Source organism: Brachyistius frenatus, unplaced genomic scaffold (genome assembly GCF_029030835.1).
Source record: "Brachyistius frenatus isolate BFR_SWC_R1_liver_20210118 unplaced genomic scaffold, ASM2903083v1 Contig_68, whole genome shotgun sequence".
In the NCBI taxonomy this organism is placed as follows: Eukaryota; Metazoa; Chordata; class Actinopteri; family Embiotocidae; genus Brachyistius; species Brachyistius frenatus.
The window spans coordinates 712807-722177 of record NW_027210667.1 but is presented as its reverse complement, the minus strand read 5'-3'; the positions used below and the strand labels follow the sequence as shown (position 1 = coordinate 722177).

Genomic DNA, 9371 nt, shown 5'->3' with positions numbered 1-9371 from the left:
CTGCATTTAAAATACCTGTTTCATACTAAGCGTGATTGTGATTTACCATGTTTTAGATGTGGGATCAGGATAACAAGAAGGAATGCTATCACTGTTAAATTCAACCCCTATCTTTATTTATTTTATTTTTTTGGTTGTTTAAATTGAATTCTGTCTCTATCACATTTCTTTTCACATGCATTCATTTAAATTGATAGAAAGACGTGTGTGTGTGTGTGTGTGTGTGCAGGAGATGGGATGCACCAATAGGGCATTTAAATAATGCAATGAGATCTTTTTTTTTTTTTTTTTTAAAAAAGGGATCTTATTTTTTGCAGTTTTTTTTTTTCATAATAAACCAAAACACTCATCTGCCACTGCATTTCACACCGTCATGATCGAAGTGAACCGCAGCTGATTGGCTCTGAGGCTAAAATAAGTGGCATTCTCGTGATCCACTTGCACACCGTCTCCAAGGACCGCGGGCTCCGCCCCTCTCAGCGGTATGGAAACATCACGCATGGTCCGTGGACGGAAAGACCTTGGAGAAGCGGCAGGATCTCTCAGACGCGGATGGGCAACACCGGCGTGTGAAACATGAAGATTTCAATGTCTGAACGCAAGCAGGCGGATGGCGATGGATGCGGAGGCAGGTATGTAAAGGAGATCGGGAAGCATGTTTTCCTAAACATGAGAAGGAAAAATCAGCTCCATAGCCGAACCGTGCGTCCGCGTGGTCCTAGCGCCGTCCCAACGCATGACCGCGTCACTCAATCATACAAGTTTATCAGGGGTGACAGACGCTGCCGCACTGAAGAGGTCTGTGCGGTCCGGAGGACAATACCGACGAGCTGCGTCGTTGTCCACGGACTGTTGTGCATCTGGTGTCCATTCATTCAGTCTCACATCAGTTGTTTTGGCGGGGGGAGGGGGGGCGCTAAACCCAGTCATGTGCCTGAATAACGGGGGGGTGACACGCAGCTGGGTTAACATGCATGTCCACACATTTTCATCCCATTGCGTGAATGCCGCACCACGAACACATTTTCCAAGACACGCAGAACAGTAGGCATGTCTGCCTTAAAACCTTGGAGGTGTTTGAACGCCTCTGAGCTCGTGTACAGTTTGGGGAGCTTCGCATGGCCTCAGTGCGGCGAATTGTTGCGTGAAGCCGAGTTATTTAATCGGACTCGCTGCACCCCCCCTCTCTTTTCGTTGTAGTAGCCGGCTACAGATGATCTAGCGCGGTTGTTGGTGTATTCACACCTTGTCTAAGTAAACGGATCACGAGCAGGTGACTCAACTGAAAGGCGATAGCCCATTTGTGCAGCTGCTTTACTCCAGTGACCTTATGGTGTCACGTTTGTTGCAGCGTCACTGCCATAGTCTACTGCAAAGTGTTGTCTTCCTGCCATTTAACTGAGGCCCCTAAACCAACATGATATGAAGGTGTAAAGCTGTAGCAGGTTAAGACTCGACCATTCTGCACCATATATTTGTCTAAATATATTTTGAATAAATTTACTATTTACAACAAAAAAAAAATGTAGTATTGGACAGATATGTATTTGCTATCGTTTGTGCTTTCTGCAATTCTTGCTGCAAGAATTTTATCCATAAATATCAATCCTGGGAGGCTAGAATGCAGTTTCCCAGTAAGCAGCTTGTGTATATGGCGAGTCAAGACCTTCCTGTTCCACAAACAAGTCGTGGTAGCTGTGTATATCATGGTGAAAAAAACAGATATTATCTGCTACAACATGCAACAGTTAACAAGTACAGAGATGTTTTATTGATTGAAGTCACCATAACATAATGACATGTATTAATGTGTTTTAAAATGGCACCACTTAAACACAATCTGGCTTTTGACCATTCAACAGCGATGTTATATGTACACAAGTGTGTGGTGACAAAATTTCATCACAGAGAAAAAAAAAAAAGTCATACAAGTCTTCAAAATCATTTAGTACACAAACTGGACTTTTTGTCCTCACTAGTTCTCACAACAACATGCCCAAATAGCACCAAATCCTGTTTCTTCATCCACAAAATGTTTGGTTACAATACCCACTAATTCACTTTTTTTTTTTGCCATTGATCTATTCAGTCATTTTTTACATCACAATTTCAATCAATGCCTTATTGCTGCAGCTTTTGAGTGGCTTTTGAAGTTTAGTTTGTTATACTGAGCAGCTGTTTATGGGGAACCTCAAAGCTTAAACAGGCACGTGTTAAGATGCGTGTTGTTTAGAAGGTGGTCTTGTTCCATGATTCAATTAAAACAACTTGAATGCTTTGTCTGTAATGGGGAACCATGAACAACTTTGCTATTGAGCATCCAGCAGAATGAGCTCAGTGTTTAGTGATGTGTCCTCGAGCTGGTAACCTGAGCCCATCTGTGTGACCTGCCTGCTCAGAGACCTCACCTTCTCCCTGTCTGTCTTGTGTGTGGTTGAGTTGGAACTAGTTTTGCCCATTCCTGGCTTGTCTCTGCACTCTTCAACTCTGCATCTCAAAGATATAAAATGTTAGATCAACTGTCTTCTCATGAAAGAATGTCTACACATTCATATGGTAATCTGTTGGCTTTTTGTACAATCCATGACTTTGTTCTTCATGCGTGTACAGAAATGCAGTACCAAATCCAGTCGACTTCTTCAAATGCGCATAATCTAAGCCTCATAAGCGCCCTTTGTAAATTATTCATTTCCATCCCACTTGCACATAACTCCTCATTTATTTGCAAAGTGGTGCAAAGTAAATACTGACGACAGTTAGTGTTTTGGTTAGTGCCAAGTGAATAACATACAGAGCCTAGAGTGATAACACTAACAGACCATTCATTACAATACACACTTTCTACTACCTTCTGTAGTACTTATAATGGCTTCAATTATAACTTGTGCCACACTGGTTAGATTTATGTTAAATCACTTGCAGCCCAGTGAGGGCTTATCAAGCCATGCATTTCAAAAGTCAGCAGTGAAGAAGAGGAGGTTTGTTGTGGAAATATGAATTACAGCCATTAGACCACAAATCTTTCCCAACAGAAAACTTGTGTCTCCCTGGTAAAAGGCTTACTTTGGGTATTACAGTGAGAGTGATGAGTTGAGCTAAAGCCTCAGTGGCATGCACACATAGCTCCTGATGTGGTAGGACAATATTATCACCCAATACACTGCTGATAATATACTGAGTGATAATTAATTGTAATATTCCTTATTTTAGTGATGGAACAATTACTTGATCCATCATTTATGATAAACAATATTTAACTCATTGATATAGTTTTCAAAATTTGTGGTTTTCAATAGCAAATATGAGACTTTGCTCCTCATCCATTTTAAATTATTGACAGTTTAATATGTTTTGGTTTTAGAGAAAATCCTGCCATTTTATGAATATATACATTATAACAGTGAGTCTCATCACTGGATAAAGAATCTGTATTTGCAGCTCGAAGATGTTCACTTTCTAATTAAAACCTGAATCGCACCCTGTTAAACTCAAATGTTGAATTATGCAGCTGTCTTGTGTAACAGTGTTGCAGCTGCAGGTCTCTCAGTTCAGACTCCTGTGTTGAATGTGGCCTTCACAGGCAGGTTGCCAAATTTGTCTTGTGAGAATTATCTGCTCTGTTTCTGCACGGATGAACGCATTCCTTATATCAGAGCGCGCCAGATTTCCAATCTCACAGCCATATGCATGCAGTGAGATAACATTTATATCAGATGATCACATTACGTTGAGTACGAGGGATTTTAAGTTGATGAATGAAGGACAATCATGTTTTCCTTTCCTCTTCTGTTGACATCCACGTCATGAGTTTCAGACAATAGCCCAGCCTTCCCTTGTTCCTCCTGACAGGACATCTATCTCCATAAGGGAATACCATTGATGTGCTGCTCTACCCCTTTGTCTTTCGCCATCTTTGGACAGTTGAAAAAAGGAATCTCATTGTTCCCCACAATGTAAACATCAGAGAGAGTCGTGTAGTTTTGTTCTGAACCATATGCCGCTAAGCAGGGTGACTGATTGAATCTTTGAACGATACTTCAAGTGCATTTTTAAAGGCCCGGCGTGTTTTTGTAATTTTTTTCACGGATTGCAGAAGATGTTGGAATATGTGGTAACTTCCAGAGTGAAGACTCGTATGATGAATTCATGGTCTGCTGACAGTCAGCACAATCTGGAAAAGCATCTCGATGATTTGCCAAGATTTGATCCCAGATGCTTTCCAGAGGACCACACCTCCAGCGTTCCACATTAGGGTTACTATGATACACTCCGTATAATACGAGGAAAAACTTTGATTGTGTTCCACTAACCTTAGAGAGCAAGGACCAAACCCAATGTAGTTTCACCCTCTACGGTCAAGCTTAAAGCAGAAACTGCCGCAGAGGCATTTTGTGTGATTCTCAGCTTTTCTTCCAAACGTAATGTCGACACCGGCCTTCTCGTGAATTATTACATGCCTAAATTCACTTTCTCGTCAAAGTCAAAATGAATTACACTGTGCTGTGGCATACATCTTTTGAAACAAGCAAACAAATGCTCTAGCACTGACTTGAGCTTCAAAGCCCCCTTTGAGGTTGGTATAGCCTCGGAATAGGGATTTTCCATTTCAATTTGCAGGTCTGTCTACAGTGGGTTATTCCAAAGTCTTTGTATACGCCGACTTGTGGATGGCATTCACTGGAACTGTTGTACACACGGAAATGATCCTTTTAAAGAGAAAAGCTGTAGCTCAGTTGGTAGAGTGGGTTGCACACTCATCGGAAGTTTGGTGGTTTCATCCCAGCTCCTCCTGTCCACATGCCTAAGTGTCCTTGAGCAAGACACTGAACCCTAAAATTGCTCCCGGTGGTGTACCATCGGTGTGTTGTAAGTCACTTTGGATAAAAGCGTCAGCTAAATGTAATGTAATGTCATGTGATGTAAAGCTCTGTTCCATCTATTTCTGTGCTGTAAGCAGGAACGTTTGACCAGCTGTCAGAAATGCACATTGTGATGCTCATCAGCTTCACGTGGCTGGCAGAGTCTTGTGGTTTTGGATGAATAATAGATACTAAGTGCACTAAACTGCTGAGGCTGAGTCACTTTAGGGAGACTGGAGTTAGGCTAAGTTTACCACACCATTAATCATAACCAAGAACTTCTCATGGCCTTTTTTGTTTGCTGTAGGTTGGCTGTGTGAAATGTTTTGAAGTGGCAATAGTTACTTATGTTGGATATGCTAGACCTCTTGGTAAGAAGTCAAAAGATGTCTTGACAACAAGGTCAAACTGTCGTAAAGAAGTGGAAGTTTATCAAAAGTCTAGGTTAGGTTAGCTAGTTACTTTATTAATCCCCAAGGGGACATTTTTTTCACTACAGCAGCATACAGGAAGCAATAAGATAATAATAGAATAATAAAAAGCAATAAAATAGCAGTAAAAAAAAAAAAAATAAATATAAAATGCACAGTATATACAGTACAGTATATATCTACATATATTATATACAAACAACCAAGAACACAGACAACAGTGTTATTGTTGTGTGATGGATTTTGCCATAAGGTTACATAAACTATAACAGTTGTGTCGGATTTAAATCAGGCCTATAATAATTGGTGAAGTTAATAAGATTGTCAAAAGAATGTCTCAATTGATTTATTCCTTATTGGTCAGACAAAGTAAGTATAAAGATGTAAATTGTGTCATCTGGTGGGATTTTTCTTTTTAAACACTAACCTATTTAAAAAAAAAAAATCAACCAGTTATTCCATAAAAAAACAAAAACATTCCCATTGAAACAATTAAAACGCAATTATCCTTTCAACCAAAGTAAATCCAGTTAAACTCCTAAACATCGAGATGTTCTTACTGTGACATGCTGTTGTCATACAGTTAAACGTCTTGTAGGTCAAACTATGGTGTTTTGTGTTACCGGTAAAGTTGACCCCACCCTGCAGCATGTTAAGTGCAGGCCTTGAACTTTGATATGCTCCCAGGCATCTTTTTAATAAATAATATTGGAGAGCTACCTATGCTGTATAGGTTCCGTCCAGACCAATCAATTCCAGCTTTTTTTTTCTTTGCACTTTAAATTCGTTCCCTCTCTATAGCGGCACCTTTGATGTCGACTCTTGAGAGGCAACTCTCTGTTGGAGACCACTAGATCCTGTGCTAATGATCTCTCGCCAGGCTGGGGTTACTCCTTTCATGTCTTGTGTAACAGTTGCATTTTTCTCTTGAGATATCAGTTGTACATAGTGTTCCGCCTCAGTACAATGGACCATCTCTTTCTTCAAAAAGGACACGGATAGGAGGGGTGGGGGTTGGTGTGGTTGAGAGGACCCTGACCAAAATAATAACAAATACTTGCAGTAATGGCTGTTCTTTTCAGTATTGCGGTCAATGTGTTTGCTTAACCACAGCAGAGCTCTTGTTTAAGAGTAAAATGTACTTCAACGTTTTGCATGCACAGTTTGTAGACAAGAAGCTTTGTTTATAGCCCTCAGACAAAAAAAAACAACATCTTGATGCAGAATTGTAGGTACAACTCATCCTCTCCATGCTAATTTAGAGATGAATTGGTGTGAGACATGAAATCATCTTGGCTTTGTTGTTAATATTGCTCATAGACATTAGTGGTGTCATTGCACTAGACTTGTTTCACAGCATTTTTCAGATTATATGGTTGAGTGTCAGGCCTTACTTCACATACAAACTGATGCTACCGTTGCCTAGTAATGCTACTCTGTCCTGCAGAGCTACATAGGCCCACTGTGACCCCTGAAACTGAACTTCAACTTTGTGTTTTTGTTGACTGTGTGTCCTTCATATTAATACGACATGACGGGAATTTAACATCACAGCTCCATCCTCTTGAATGATGCTCCATCCTGTTGTACATTCAAAATTGCTATACTAAAGCGATGTGTTGTCAATTATTAACTTGACATCTTGTGGTGTCAACAACCTTACTAGGAAACAAATAAATAATTTATGCGACCCAGCTCCATGCAGTCCCCCGAAATGGCTTTTAAAAGAAAACCTAATCCTTTTTGCATCCAAAACCAAGTTTGGGAAAACCAATCTCCTTTTTAAATGAGGCTGTTTCTGTTGAAGACAAAACACAGCATTTTACCTTTCACTCACATTTTGTTTTAAGATCTGGAACTTACTGCATTTCCTGGCAAAATATTTCTCTGACATTACTTTTCTTTTTTTCTCTCACAGTGGCTGATTGTGATTGGCAGTGATTGTGGTTGGCTGTGACACCTGGACAGCATCAGCAGTCTGAAGTGTTGCTATGGATTTGTAACTGTAGTCTCACCTGCCAAATTGCTCCAGCGGTATTGAGTGGCCTGTCAATGTACTGGATGTCCAATTCAATCTGCTCCTAAATTGAGTGCAGATAGCACAGGGTTTAATAGCCCTGTGCCGGTGATGAGAAAGCAAGAGTATTTTGTTTAGCTTAGCTCCATGCAAGCAATCTACGATTCTGAAACGATTCAGCATTTAGCCCACATTTCACTGACAGATGCATTTATTGCTCTGCTGTCGTATTCTGTATTTTTTGGCGAGGAGACGTGCAGATTAGTGGATTTCTCCAATCACTTTGTGTTCATGCACTATTCTCTTGACATTATGTCTTCAGACTGTATCATGTGCTTTCATGTCTTGTTGGATCACTTCCCAGTGAATTGTTTCACTAATTGAAAAGATGAAACTGAACACAACATGCTTTGTGTGTGAAATTAGAATTCCCAAAGACAAATCTGTTATCCTGACAGATTACCTGAAAGAAATCGTGCTCAAAGAGTTGATAAGAATGCAGATTAGGCGTCCGCAGACCGGGCATTCCTTTCCTTACTATGAAATCCTGGTGGTTTAGTTTAATATCAGGGTCGCAACCTTGGCAGGACATGAAGTTACATTAAGAGGAAGCCAGCCCGACCACAGTGCTGAGTGCTTTTTATTTTGGTCATAGTCATCACAAAGTCTAGACACAGCAATTCTCCCCCTCCAATCTCTCAGACGGACTAAAGCTCAGTGCTCTCTGTGCGGTTGTCAGGGTTTCTACACTCTCAACTGGCTCTGGGCATGTTTCGCTGTTCAGTGTGCATGCAAAGCTGCTTCTGGAGCACATGATGCAGGCTGTAGCTGAACAGACGTTGCCGTACTCACTCGCCTCCGTCCTCACCCATTCCCCCTCCCCTATGTCGCCTGCCGGTTCCATCATCTCAAAATGAATTTAGCACCACTGTCACTGCTAATGTGGCAGTCACATAACAGCTCTGCAAGTTCTGCTTTCCTCTCAAGCACAAGTCCACTGTGGGCTGTCACTGAATATTCTAAATTACACGATGCAACACATTAAGACTGCAAACTTTCAGCCCTCATTGCCTCTGAGGCAAACATGAGGTACTTTGCACCTTAGTCAAAAAATAAGGCAAAGTTTATATTTGGGCTTCTTCTGATCCAGACTAAATCTGACAGTTGTTATTCTTCTCGGTTTTTCTGGAATAGATAGGCTGCTGATTCAGTGTAATCATCACGCTTCTCAGGGAGTGGAGGGGCAATTACAGAGGAGACTAGGGAGGGAACACGCATTCCTGCTGGCAATAGGTTGTAGTTTAGGGGGATGGAATTATAGAATGAAGGAGGGGGCAAGAAGGGAGGGAGCAAAGAGTGTGAAAGAATCAGCTGGAGGAGGAGGAGGAGGAGGAGGGGCAGGAGGGGGTTGCTAACAGTCAGTCCTCCCTCTTCCCCTCAGTTCTTCTACTCATCTTTGCATATAGGAGTTAGTCTGCTGTGGACTTGCAGGAGGAGTATCAATAATTGCCTTGGATCTTGGACATTGTTCTGCCTTATTGATGTGAGACATTTCTTGTGGTAACTGTGGGGAGAAAATGCAGAATTAACACTTTTCTGGCAGTACACAGGAAGGTAAGTTGTTGTTTTTGCTGCTGTGTATTTCTGGCTGCTTGAGATGTGTGTTGGGCAGTGTGGTAGCAGTCAGAAGAGACAAATGGCTCTCCAGCTTCAAACCTCCCACTTTACAAAAGAGGTGCTAAATATCACCTGTTTTTGTGACACACTTGGAGTTAATGGGTGGTCTGTAAGCAGGTTTTAGTGTATTTCAGAGAATGGCTAGGTTTGTAAGATGCAAACAACACTCTTGTGAATCCCGTTGTGTCTTAAAGATGTGTATTTGTGGGATATATTAGCTGTGAATGCAATATTCAAGTTCCCATAGGTGTTTTTTGTTGTTGTTGTTATGCGTTTGTAACCATGTACTGGGGTCCTCACAGCCTGTGTTTAGGGTGGGTTTTCCACCATGTTTGTACCTGCAGCACTAATAAAGGGGGCCAAACTTTACTTACAACTCCAGGCAGT

The 9371-nt window shown here is 41.2% G+C and overlaps 1 protein-coding gene across 3 annotated transcripts in view; it reads left to right on the top strand.

Moving 5' to 3' along the window:
* Positions 1-453: 453 nt before the first annotated feature.
* LOC138626014 (rho guanine nucleotide exchange factor TIAM1-like) overlaps positions 454-9371 on the top strand; it is a 40520-nt gene continuing 31602 nt past the window's right edge. The window contains exon 1 of one of the 3 annotated variants that reach the window (XM_069707393.1): positions 454-632. The gene's annotated coding sequence lies outside the window, so the exon portion shown is untranslated. Of the gene's footprint in view, positions 633-8807; positions 8922-9371 lie in introns of those variants that run through there. The other 2 variants (XM_069707390.1, XM_069707391.1) reach the window with 2 other exon arrangements.